General features: G+C 44.1%; 1 protein-coding gene across 1 annotated transcript in view; it reads right to left on the bottom strand.

The window, feature by feature from the left end:
• Positions 1 to 12,436, bottom strand: part of LOC147361871 (ATP-binding cassette sub-family C member 4-like) — a 448,560-nt gene that overhangs the window by 423,274 nt on the left and 12,850 nt on the right. The window contains exons 3-4 of the mRNA XM_086328628.1: positions 4,955 to 5,068; positions 4,289 to 4,409 (exon numbers count right to left, since the gene is read on the bottom strand). The gene's annotated coding sequence lies outside the window, so the exon portion shown is untranslated. The remainder of the gene's footprint in view (positions 1 to 4,288; positions 4,410 to 4,954; positions 5,069 to 12,436) is intronic.

Genomic DNA, 12,436 nt, shown 5'->3' with positions numbered 1-12,436 from the left:
AAAAGAGAACAGATAGTGAAAGAAAACAGATACCAATCTAAGAGTTAAAAGAGAAAGTAAAAACACTACTGTCCGGAATCTGATTTAGATTGAAAATACCCATATAAACTCAAGGTTTGTTTACTACAAAAAATGTATACTAGCTTTGTCCAATGACAAAGCTGAGGGAAAATAGACAACTCAACAGCAAGGAGCACCCCCCAGACCATAGTCTCTAAATACCATTTCCCACTAGAAGGAACCATGGCTGCTTGGAGAAATGGAAATTCCAGGGCTGGGGCAAATTTGTACTTAAGGGTGAGCAGCTTTTTTTGTGTAAAGATAAACTAGAAACATTTTGTCACATCAGAAAGCAAAAAATTAGCAAGGATTTCTACAGTATGCACAAAAGACAGGAGTCTTGGGAAGAGACGCATTCTATCCTTAATGGCAGAGGCTGGTTTCACAAAGAGCTTAGAAAACTCATTGCTGTTTATAGGCCATTATGGCTGAATGAGATCTCTTGAGAAAAGTCACTTCTAAAAGTCAACTTTTCTGGAAAGTAATTAAAAGTTTCACTTCTAAGCAGGGTTTTGACTTTTTCCTCATTATGAAAGTAATCTTTTAAAAAAGGAGTCATCTATTTCCTTGATTTTTTAAAGAAAATGGATTGAGGGGGATTGGAGGATGAGTGAAATAGGTGAGGGAGATTAAGAGACACAAACCAGTTATAAAAGAAATAAGTCGTGGGAATGTAATGTACAACATAGGGAATACAGTCAATAACACTGGAAAAATTTGTATGGTGACAGAGGATAACTAGACTGATCAGGGTGATCATTTAATAATGTACAAAAACACTGAGTCACTACACTATACACTTGAAACTAATATAATATTGTAAGTCAATCATACTTCAATTTTTAAAACTTTTTTTAAATGAGATAATAAAATACAGATTTAAAAAAAAAATGAATTGAAAAGCATCACCCTCATATATGTCTCAAGGTCGTCACTGTGGATATTACTGACATCTGATGGCTCATGCTAAGCTGTCAAGAATCAGCAGGGCAGGTCTGCTCTGCAGGTCCCTGTCTGCTTGGCTCAGTGCCCCCTCCTCCTCTCCCTTGCTGTGTAGTCCTCAGTGGTTGCTCTGAGCCCACATATCTCTGCCACCAGCAGCCACTCATCAGCCTCCTGGGTGGAGCAGAAGCGAGGGATACAAGGAAGAAAGGGTTGGGAAATAAATGCAAAGACCACTCAGCTCTCTGGAAGTGAGTCAAGGCACAAAGCCCCGAGTCCAGGCACAAAGCCCACTTTGGGATGCAGAGGATTCTGCTTACTTCCTGCTCATCAGTTGAGCTCCAATGTGAAGATTTACACAAATATGTGCTTCCTACATTCTCCACCTAAAGCAGAGACAACCAGCAAAAGTGGCCTTGGACAAAGGTCAGTAATTAGACAAGGCCAGCCATTTCCAAGGTTCCCAGGAAGCAGATATAAACCCTCTTCACTCCGCACCTCTCAGGGGAAGAGACTGGGTGTACCCTCTCTGGTTCTCTGAGGTCACCCCACTTACACACCAACAGGTGGGGATCTCACCTCTCAGAGAGAAGCCCTGATGACCTGGGGAGTGGTCTCTGTGTCTCTGGTCCAGGAAGAGTCTTCAGGCCCCTCCTCTCTACCCTGAGGGGCCCAGGCAGGCAGAGACCTGTTCTCCTCACCCAAAGTCCCCATGGGGGTGCTCACAGGGGCCAGGGTGCTGAGAACTCGCTGGCTGTTCTGTTCTAATCAGGGGTGACCTGCACGTGCTCCAGGTTGAACATTAGCCTGGTACTGGCTTCCCCAAGCATTATGATCACTCCTCAATTCTCACAAGACAGAGGTTTCACACTTAAATCCTAACCCCAGAATCCTCACCCTGGACTGGCACCACCTGTGCTGCCAGGAGTGCCTGTGCTGTGGTTGATCACAGCACTGTCTGGGAACCACGGGTAACCCATAACTCGTCTTTGCACCAGAGGAATTAAAAGAGGGCAGGAGGTCACAAAGTAAATGTGTTCATGTTTTAGAGAATCCAGAGCTGAGTTTAGATCTTCCACTATCTAAAATTATCACCACTTAGGGATAGTAATGAGGGGAAGCTGGCTTCTTAAGACGCTCCTGGTCCATCTGACCACAGCATGATGTTGCTGCTGGCATCAACATCCTAGTAAAATCTGGCACCCAGGGGACATGGTCACCTGAAATCTACCCACAATTATGATCCCAAATCTGACTTTCTGCTTCAAAAAGTTCTTAGTGTCCTATTTATTATCCTTAAACAAAGTTCAGGATGCATGTGTCTGAGACCCTGAAGACAAAGCTCTAAAGACAAGCCTTCGTGACCCTGGACAAGCCATTGAGATGATCAGGCTTGTAAGTCAGAGTGCCTGAAATGGAAGCGCACTTTGTCCTTTAAGCTCCTTGTAACCACAGGCAACCTATGTAATTACTTGGATTCAGAGTCCTTTCCTCTACAACGGGAGTAATAGGAAACTCACAACTTCGCTGAGTTAGCCAAAGGAATAAAAATGTTATTATGCATAAAGTGCTCATAGCAGTTCCTGATACATAACTTATTTCGAGCACTTGCTATCGCTATTGCTGCACCACTAATAGTACTGTGGCTGCCACCACCAGTACTACTCAGTATGATCCCTTGTTACTGCCACTAGTACTTACAGCACTACTATTGAGATGAGCCCCCCCATTTACCAGGTCCTCGACTCCCCACTTCTCTGCCATGACCGCCCAACAACCAGCCTCCTGAAAGAGGGGCTGGGGCTCTACCAGTTACACTTTATGTAGCCCCCAGGCCTGGCCTTCCTGGATCCCCAGCAGGAAGTGTTCCTGGGGCTGGACAACTGTGAAATCAACACTCCACCCCACCCTTCACAAGGCACTGCAGTACCTCGGCAGTCAGAGCCCTCTCTAAGGTGGCACTTTGCCCCATATACCTGTCCCCACCCTCTGGCACAGTGGTCAACCATCTTTGTTATCAACGAGAACTCAATCTCCCAGGACCACCCAGTCACCCGGGAGCTGACAGATCCTCTGTCTTTCCAGTTGTATGGGGTGGACTTCACCTGCCCAGCTGCCCATTGCCCGCAGCGCCCTTCAGTACAGCACTTTAAACAAGAGCCTTTAAACAAGAGCCACGCCGCCCATCTGTAAACCACCTGGCCCATAACCTCACCTCAACACAATGGACTGATGACAGCTCACACCTTCTCCACCTGAAACACCCCTTTCACAGCAACTGCATCTTCCATCCCTCCTGCCCTCACACACTTACAGGCCGCCTGTGTCCCTAAGGCAGTGCTAAGGGACCATGGTGAGCACGAGCCACCCAGGGGGGTCTGCAGCAGACCTCCAGCAGGCTCAGTCAGAACAGGGAGGCTGCCGGCACTGTGTCCCCAGGTGGACTGTACTCTGGGGAATCTTGATCCAGGATCTTCAGGGTCACGGAGGTCAGTGACCTCACGGCTTTCTGTCTCTGGTTTCCTCCTGCACATCCCCTTCTCCACCCTCCACCAAAGCCAGGATACCAAGACTCTCCCTTCAACCAGTAAACCACCCCCACAGCCAGGACAGAAACCAGCATGGAGGGTGCATGAATTCATGGTGAAGCTGGAGCTCCTCCACACGGGGTCTCTGACCTGGGTGACCTGGCCCACGAGGAGGGTGCAGCCCAGGGAAGGGCGTGCTCTTGGAGCTCTGGCAGCTCCCCCCGCTAGATGCAGGGCCCAGAGTTCTGTTCCACAAGAAGAGAAGAAGCGAGGACCCCTTTTTAGGAAATCATTTATCAGATGTGACCTAGGCAAGTTAACAATTACTTGCTTGAGCACCTGTAAAATGCCTTATGTTACTGGGCTCTGATCCAAAGTTACTTTCTCCAAACCAGGAGGCTCATATTTCTTGAGGTTGTAGGATCTTTTTCTCAAGGATCATTTCAGCGTTTATATCAAGTACTGAGCACTAAAAATGTCCTAATATGGTATAAAACGTCTTGTCTTGTCAGTGCCATCCTTTCCCATAAGCTGTTATGGGAAAACCTGAAAGAACTTTTGGCCAACTTAGTACTAATCCCCTGGATGCTCACTCCTTTAAGCATCAGTCCATTCTAAAAATAAACACAACCATTGAGCTACATCATGATAAGATTTATCCTGTGACAAACCACTGTTCTCTCTCCCCACCATCACATTCATCTCAGTACTGATCTGCACACACTTAAAAGCAATGCACAGTATGTAAAAATTTTTACCTCAAGAAATGTAAATATTCCCAAAACTAGACAGGATTTCCAGTAACACTTTATGATTGCTTTCATTAAACAAGGCTCCCGTTTGTATGTCTTGGCTCTCAAAACTTCTTGATCCCAGTATCTGTGATGAGAAACAGAGCACAGTAAATAACAGCGTGTCCACCAAAGGGAAAGGGGGCAGGGAAGAGTGGGAGAAGAGCCTGCACTACAGGGTGCTCTGCAGCTGTGCAATAGATGCCGGCTACCTGTTCACAGGACTCCTGAAAGATGAGCAGTGTAGACCCTGAAGCACCAGAATAAAAGGCTTTGAGGGGGAAAAGTCCCAATTCTGGAAATAAGTTCCTTCCAAACTTTGCTGGACTCACAGGTCATGAGCCGCTTAGGGGGGCAGACTCCTTTCCCCAGGGACCCCACCTCCGGGGACAGAGCTCAGCCTCCAGGGCCATGGCTGCAGGCTCCCTCCACGTCCACAGATGCACAGGGAACACGGGCTCCCCCAGCCTCCAAAGTGGGCTGAGCCTTGGGTCAGCCTGAGGGGGTAAGCGTTCAGTGTCAGGAGAGGAGGCTCAGGAGAACCCAGAGGAAGCAAAGCCCCAACACACACACCTTTAGCCCCACGTGGAAATTCTCACTCTCACTCCCTTCCTCCCTGCTGCCTGTGCTCACCCTTACAGCTCTTCTCCAAGGCGCTGGGAGCAATCTTCCGGAAACACCGAGTACATGTCATCTTGTTTTAATTTCTGTTCGTGACCAATTTTAAACAAGGGGTTTAGCCACCTGCTAAAAATTAAAAGGACAGTGACATATATGCAAATTCTCTCTGCTCTGCTCAGATGCTCAATTGTACATCAAAATTACACATCTCTAATTAGACTCCTACATTTATGGGCTTTGTTAAATAAAAACAAAAAACTACATTTTAAATATATAGAGGCAAGGGGGAATAATTAGATATGTGTTTACACACTCACTCACATACATACACACAGTCCCTAACTCTGTACTCTGAGAGGCCCTGGAAGCAGTGACACACTGGTAGCATTCTAGCCCCCTGATCTTGGGGTTTGGGGTAACATACACAATCACAATTTTTTTTGTTGTTGTAAGAAATGTTAAGTTCTCTTCAGTTCAGTTCAGTCCAGTTGCTCAGTCATGTCCGACTCTTTGCAACCCCATGAATCGCAGCACGCCAGGCTTCCTTGTCCATCACCATCTCCCAGAGTTCACTCAAACTCACGTCCATCAAGTCAGTGATGCCATCTAGCCATCTCATCCTCTGTTGTCCCCTTTTCCTCCTGCCCCCAATCCCTCCCAGCATCAGAGTCTTTTCCAATGAGTCAACTCTTCGCATGAGGTGGCCAGCTTTCAAATATTCAGAAACGTAGGATTAACTATAATCACCAGACTGCACATTACATCCCCATAACTGACTCATTTTATAATGGAAGTTTGTGTCTTTTGACCCCCTTCACCCAGACCTTGGCTTTTTAATACCTTCTTCCCTAAAAGGAACCAACTAAGAAATGGCTGGTTCCAAAATTGGGGCAGTGTGTGTCAGCATGTGATAATTCTTTTTTGTTGTTGTTGTTTTATTGTAATATAAGTGCCTGACATGAAGCTTTGGAGACATCCATGTCAAAGACATCCATCTCTGGTGAACACGAGACAGCTACACAACCAGATAAAGAGCCAGGCCACCCCACCCATAAAGTTCCCTCTTTCAGAAAGCTCTGGTTGACCTGATAACAGACCATCTCACTGACTCTTTGCTTCTCCCTTCCTGCACTTTAATTCCCTCTCTTATTTTTTAAATTCAACAATAAAGAGTGAAACTTTAAAATCCTAGACATCCCACACTCAACCTCAAAAAGGTGGAACCCCTCGTCCAAGCTTGCTCATGAGCTTTCTCTCTCTCTCCACCCAGGACCTCGCTGTGTCATGCCAGGTGTGCCTTGTACCCTCCAGGACATGGGAATGATACACCTTGACATTTCAGATTTTCCTGATGGTTGTTGCTGAGATGTGTCTTACAATCCTAAGAACCACAAGGGCCAGTCCAGCCACAACACTGACTGCAAAATAGAATTTCTGTGGGGGCTGCTCATAACTAGTATGAGCCCTGGTATGCAGAGCCCCAGGAAGTCCTGGCAAAAGTCTCACTGTCTACAGGCCAAGACCAACAGGCAGGGAAAGTCCAAGATGGGTCTAAGACATCTTGTGCCATAAAATAAGGAAGCGCTCAAGGAATCATGAGGATGTGTAGAAGGACAGAGAAGCTTGAATGGCTCTTGCTAGACAAATCTGGAATACTATGAGCATCAAAACAAACAAATGGCAATGAAGCTTAACCCAGTAAATAATGAAAGAATCCTTGAATCAGTAGTGCTACATAAACAGGAGAGAAAGGAAAGCTCTTGCAAACAAATGCAACCAAACATAAAAGGAGTAATCAATTACTTTTAAACTATGTACATAACTGAAAATGTACTATACTGAATAATTTTTAAGTGCAAGATATTTTTTATCTTTACATGAGGAAAATCACTTGGGAAACTGTTTTGTGATTCAATCTATAAACTATGTATTCCAAGACATGTCTGTTCTAGATAGATGATTAGTCCCTTGTGCAAATCAAGTGCTGGTCCAAAAGACTGCTGAAATTTTATATGCCTACTGATATTTTACACTTTTTTTTATCCTGCATGTCCTGTAAAGTTATAATCTGCACAATAAACATGTTTAACAATTCAAAAAAATAAAAATAATAAAGGAAAAATCAAGTCAAGAAAATCATCCATGGAAATTAAAAACTGGCTGAAAGTTTGAAGCAGAAGATGATATTTACATAATCTCAACTTATCTCTCTGCAATTATTTATTATAAAGAGAAAAAACAATAAGTGTACAGATGATCCCACCAAAAAACCTATTCAGATAGATCATGCATTATTTAAATAATAATAATATGCAGAGACAGCACATAGGTAAATACCATTTTACTAATTTTACCAGGGTAAGGAAATTTCCAAGGCCAGACCATAATAACCCATGGATAGAGATCAAACCAGTCAGTCCTAAAGGAAATCAACCTTGAATATTCATTGGAAGGCCTGATGCTGAAGCTCCAATACTTTGGCCAAACTGATGCAAAGAGCTGACTAATTGGAAAAGACCTGGATGCTGGGAACGGTTGAAGACAAAAGGATAAGAGGGCAGCAGAAGATGACATGGTTAGATAACATCACCCACTCAATGGACATGAGTTTGAGCAAACTCCGGGAGAGAGTAAAGGACAAGGAAGTCTGGTGTGCTGGTCCATGGGGTCGCAAAGATTCAGACATGACTGAGCAACATGACTGAGCAATAACAGCAACGACAGAGATCACATTTTTTATCCTGTGGCAGATTCATTTCGATATTTGGCAAAACTAATACAATATTGTAAAGTTTAAAAATAAAATTAAATTTAAAAAAAAGAAATATTTGTTGAATGTATGAATATCCATGACTCATTAAAGAAGAAATAAGATAAACTGAACTTCAGATTTTGCTAATCTGGGTACTTGGCACCCCTAAAGAATCCCGGTCCAGGAGTCAGAAGACTGGACTCTAGTCCCAGCAGTGGTGCTGAGCACCCAGGGCCTCAGCTGTCCTCTGCTCCACATCTCCACTCCACTTCAGCAGCTCCATGACCTTTAACATCTCTAGGTCTCAGTTTCCTTCCAAAACAATGGTGTACATCTAGGAGCTTTACCACTAAGCAGGTTTGAAACATGTTGGGTGATTTATTTCACACTTGTCCCCTACAGAAAATGCTCAGGGAATTAGCACTGGGACTTACCCAGATGATGGCATCCTGCCCCCAAAGTGAAAGCATTAGTCACTCAGTTGTGTCCGAGTCTTCGTGACCCATTGTCTGTCCACAGAATTCTCCAGGCAAGAATACTGGAGTGGGTAGCCATTCCCTTCTCCAGGGGATGTTTCTGACCCAGAGACTGAACCAGGTTCTCCTGCATTACAGATTTTTTACCATCTGAGCTACAAGGGAAGCCCACAAAAGACCCTCTTTAAAATTCTGCTTGAAGAGGAAAAGATGGTCAGCATCACTAATCATGAGGGAAATGCAAATGAAAACCACAATGAGACATCAGCTCACACATATTAGGAGGGCTACCATGGGAAAAAGAAAGAAGAAAAAATAGTGTTGGCAAGGATGTGGAAATCTGCACACTGACAGTGGGATTGTAAAACAGTGTATCACAAAAGACAAAGGTTTTATGATTTGATTTACATGAAGTCCTCAGAGTAGTCAAATTCAAAGAGAAACAAAGTGGCCCTGTGGTTGCCACGGGCTGGGGATAAGGGAAGTGGGCAGTTAGTGCTTTAATAGCACACTAGTACAAGATGCAGAGAAGGCAATGGTAACCCATTCCAGTACTCTTGCCTGGAAAATCCTATGGACGGAGGAGCATGGTAGGCTGCAGTCCATGGGGTCACGAAGAGTCAGACATGACTGAGCGACTTCACTTTCACTTTTCACTTTCATGCATTGGAGAAGGAAATGGTAACCCACTCCAGTGTTCTTGCCTAGAGAATCCCAGGGACGACGGAGCCTGGTGGGCTGCCATCTATGGGGTCGCACAGAGTCAGACATGACTTAAGCAACTCAGCAGCAGCAGTACAGGATGAAAAGAATTCTGGAAATTGGCTGCACAATAATGTGAATGTACTTAACAATACTGAACTGCGGGCTTAAAAATTGTCAAGATGGTAAATTTTATGTTGTGTGCATTTTCCACAATTTTAAAAAATTTAATCAGAAACAAAAATGGCACCTGATGTCCCTCATTTGGAAATCTTCCTGTGTTAGAGCTAGACGTGTATATAGATCATATAACCACTTCCTGGTTATATGATCGTGAACCAGCCACAAAACCTCTCAGTATTGGCCTCAGGAAAGTGGGGAGAAGACCTGGAGAGACACCTCCTTGGGATGCTGAGAGGGTCAGTGATGCTCTGAACAGGACAAAGTCCCTCCAGACAAACAGCAGTCATCACCACCACAGAGTGCTCCAGTAATCCCATGTGGTCCCCATTAGAAAGCCTCTGAAAGTTTGATACATGAGGTTACAACAATAGCAGCCCCCAAGAGGAAGAAGAAAGACTCCTCTCCTTTCCTGGCAAGGGCTCAGCCACTGAAAAGCCATGACTCTGAAAGAGCCCTCCCAACTTCCTCTTCGCCTCTATAAAAGTGCTCTCTAGCCCTGGCACTTTGGGGACTTAAACTTGGCTCTCCACAAATGCAAACCTCAAACTGAAATTCTCTGCTGATTTTGAATAAGTCCATTTTTGCTGGAGAAATATCTGACACTCTATTTGTTCAGGTCAACAGAGGGAAGGGAATCAACATGATTGCGGGACCCATGGAAGACTCCAAAGGCAAATGATCCACTTGACACATCTGAAAGGACACATGTCTCAGGTTGATCAGATGCAGAACTATAAAGACCAAAAAAAAAAAAAAAATCAAGAATAAACTACAAGAGATAAATTTGTTAGGAAGTTTATTCTGCCATAGGACATATCAGTAAATTTGAATATACCTTTGGGGTGTTCTACTTCTTGCTTGAGGCTGTTGATATTGTATAAAATTATCAAAACTCATCAAATTAAAGTTATTGAGAACTGGTCAAGGCCAGAGAAACAGCCCTGCAGAGCTCACCCAGCCTCCTTCTCCAACACGTGGATTTCTGACTGTTAATGAAGAATAACAAGTAGTATTCAGAAAATGGTGCAAAGAATACTAGCTTGAAATTTAACATTTCGATGTATTCACAATCGATAGTTACTAAGGGCCTTACAGGACCAACTTCCCTAAACCATCTCAGCACTCAGCCAGTTCACATCCCCCTCATGTCATCAGCTTCTCTGACAAGAGTCTCTGGAGGGTCTGTGTTAACACCAGTGACAGTTTCCACATCCGCACTCACTCCCGCAAGGGGACAGTTCACTAACTGAGACGTGGTCAGGGTCAGGGGAGCAAGGATGTAACCACTCCCTGAAGGGTCAAGTGCATCTGGTCCAAGACCCTGCTCCATCTCATCCCTGTGGACAGGTCCTGCACTCAACCCCCAGCCTGCTGTGGGCTCTGGGACAAGGGTGGAGAGAAACGCAGAGCTCACCCAGAGGCTGCAGGGACATCAGGGACATCACCAGGGAGAGTCTCAGCAGACTTGACAGTCCAGTTCCCAGAGGGACGCTGTTCATAAACGAGGCCACTGATTTCCAATAATAGGGAAGAATTATTATTCAATAAACCATAATGGGAAAATGGACTGTTTTAGAAAAAAAAAAAAAATGAGGCCTATTCTTACACCAAAAACTAAAAATATTCTAGCTGCCTTTACTGTCAAAATAAGAAAAAAGCTAAAATTAAACACAGAGATTTAGGTGATATTAGGATTTTTAAAACACATACTAAAAAATCAACAAGAGAAATCAAAATTAAAAGCTCAATTTTAATTAGTGATATATAATGTAAAACCTCTAAAGAACAAACTAAAATCTGAAAAAGTATTACATGCACTTATTATAAGCATTTATTCACGTATTGCTGAAGCCTGGCTTGGAGAATTTTGAGCACTACTTTACTAGCGTGTGAGATGAGTGCAACTGTGCAGTAGTTTGACCACTCTTTGGCATTGCCTTTCTTTGGGACTGGAATAAAAAATGACCTTTTCCAGTCCTGTGGCCACTGCTGAGTTTTCCAAATTTGCTGGCAAATTGAGTGCAGCACGTTCACAGCATCATCTTCCAGGATTTGAAATAGCTCAACTGGAATTCCATCACCTCCACTAGCTTTGTTCGTAATGATGCTTTCTAAGCTGGAATCAAGATTGCCAGGAGAAATATCAATAACCTCAGATATGCAGATGACACCAACTCTTATGGCAGAAAGTGAAGACGAACTAAAACACCTCTTGATGAAAGTGAAAATGGAGAGTGAAAAAGTTGGCTTAAAACTCAACATTCAGAAAATAAAGATCATGGCATCCCATCTCTTCATTGGAAATAGATGGAGAAACAGTGTCAGACTTTATGTTTTTGGGCTCCAAAATCACTGCAGATGGTGACTGCAACCATGAAATTAAAAGATGCTTACTCCTTGGAAGGAAAGTTATGACCAACCTAGGTAGCCTATTCAAAAGCAGAGACATTACTTTGCCAACAAAGGTCCGTCTAGTCAAGGCTATGGTTTTTCCTGTGGTCATGTATGGATGTGAGAGTTGGACTGTGAAGAAGGCTGAGTGCCGAAGAATTGATGCTTTTGAAGTGTGGTGTTGGAGAAGACTCTTGAGAGTCCCTTGGACTGTAAGGAGATCCAACCAGTCCATGCTGAAGGAGATCAGGCCTGGGATTTCTTTGGAAGGAATGATGCTAAAGCTGAAACTCCAGTACTTTGGCCACCTCATGTGAAGAGTTGACTCATTGGAAAAGACTCTGATGCTGGGAGGGATTGGGGGCAGGAGGAGAAGGGCATGACAGAAGATGAGATGGCTGGATGGCATCACCGACTCAATGGACTTGAGTTTGAGTGAACTCCGGGAGTTGGTGATGGACAGGGAGGCCTGGCGTGCTGCGATTCATTGGGTTGCAAAGAGTCGGACACGACTGAGCGACTGAACTGAAGGCCCACTTGACTTCACATTCCAGGATGTGTGGCTCTACGTCAGTGATCACACCATCGTGATTATCTGGGTCGTGAAAATCTTTTTTGTACAGTTCTTCTGTGTATTCTTGCCACCTCTTCTTAATATCTTCTGCTTCTGTTAGGTCCATATCATTTCTGTCCTTTATCGAGCCCATCTTTGCATGAAATATTCCCTTGGTATCTCTAATTTTCTTGAAGAGATCTCTAGTCTTTCCCATTCTGTTGTTTTCCTCTATTTCTTTGCATTGATCGCTGAGGAAGGCTTTCTTATCTCTTCTTTCTATTCTTTGTAACGCTGCATTCAGATGATTATATCTTTCCTTTTCTCCTTTGCTTTTCGCTTCTCTTCTTTTCACAGCTATTTGTAAGGCCTCCCCAGACAGCCATTTTGCTTTTTTGCATTTCTTTTCCATGGGGATGGTCTTGATCCCTGTCTCC

The sequence above is a fragment of the Bos grunniens genome, chromosome 12 (genome assembly GCF_055505025.1).
Source record: "Bos grunniens cultivar Pamir isolate PY7600 chromosome 12, Bosgru_T2T1.0, whole genome shotgun sequence".
NCBI lineage: Eukaryota > Metazoa > Chordata > Mammalia > Artiodactyla > Bovidae > Bos > Bos grunniens.
The sequence above is the reverse complement of the archived record's forward strand: the minus strand, read 5'-3'. Positions and strand labels throughout refer to the sequence as shown.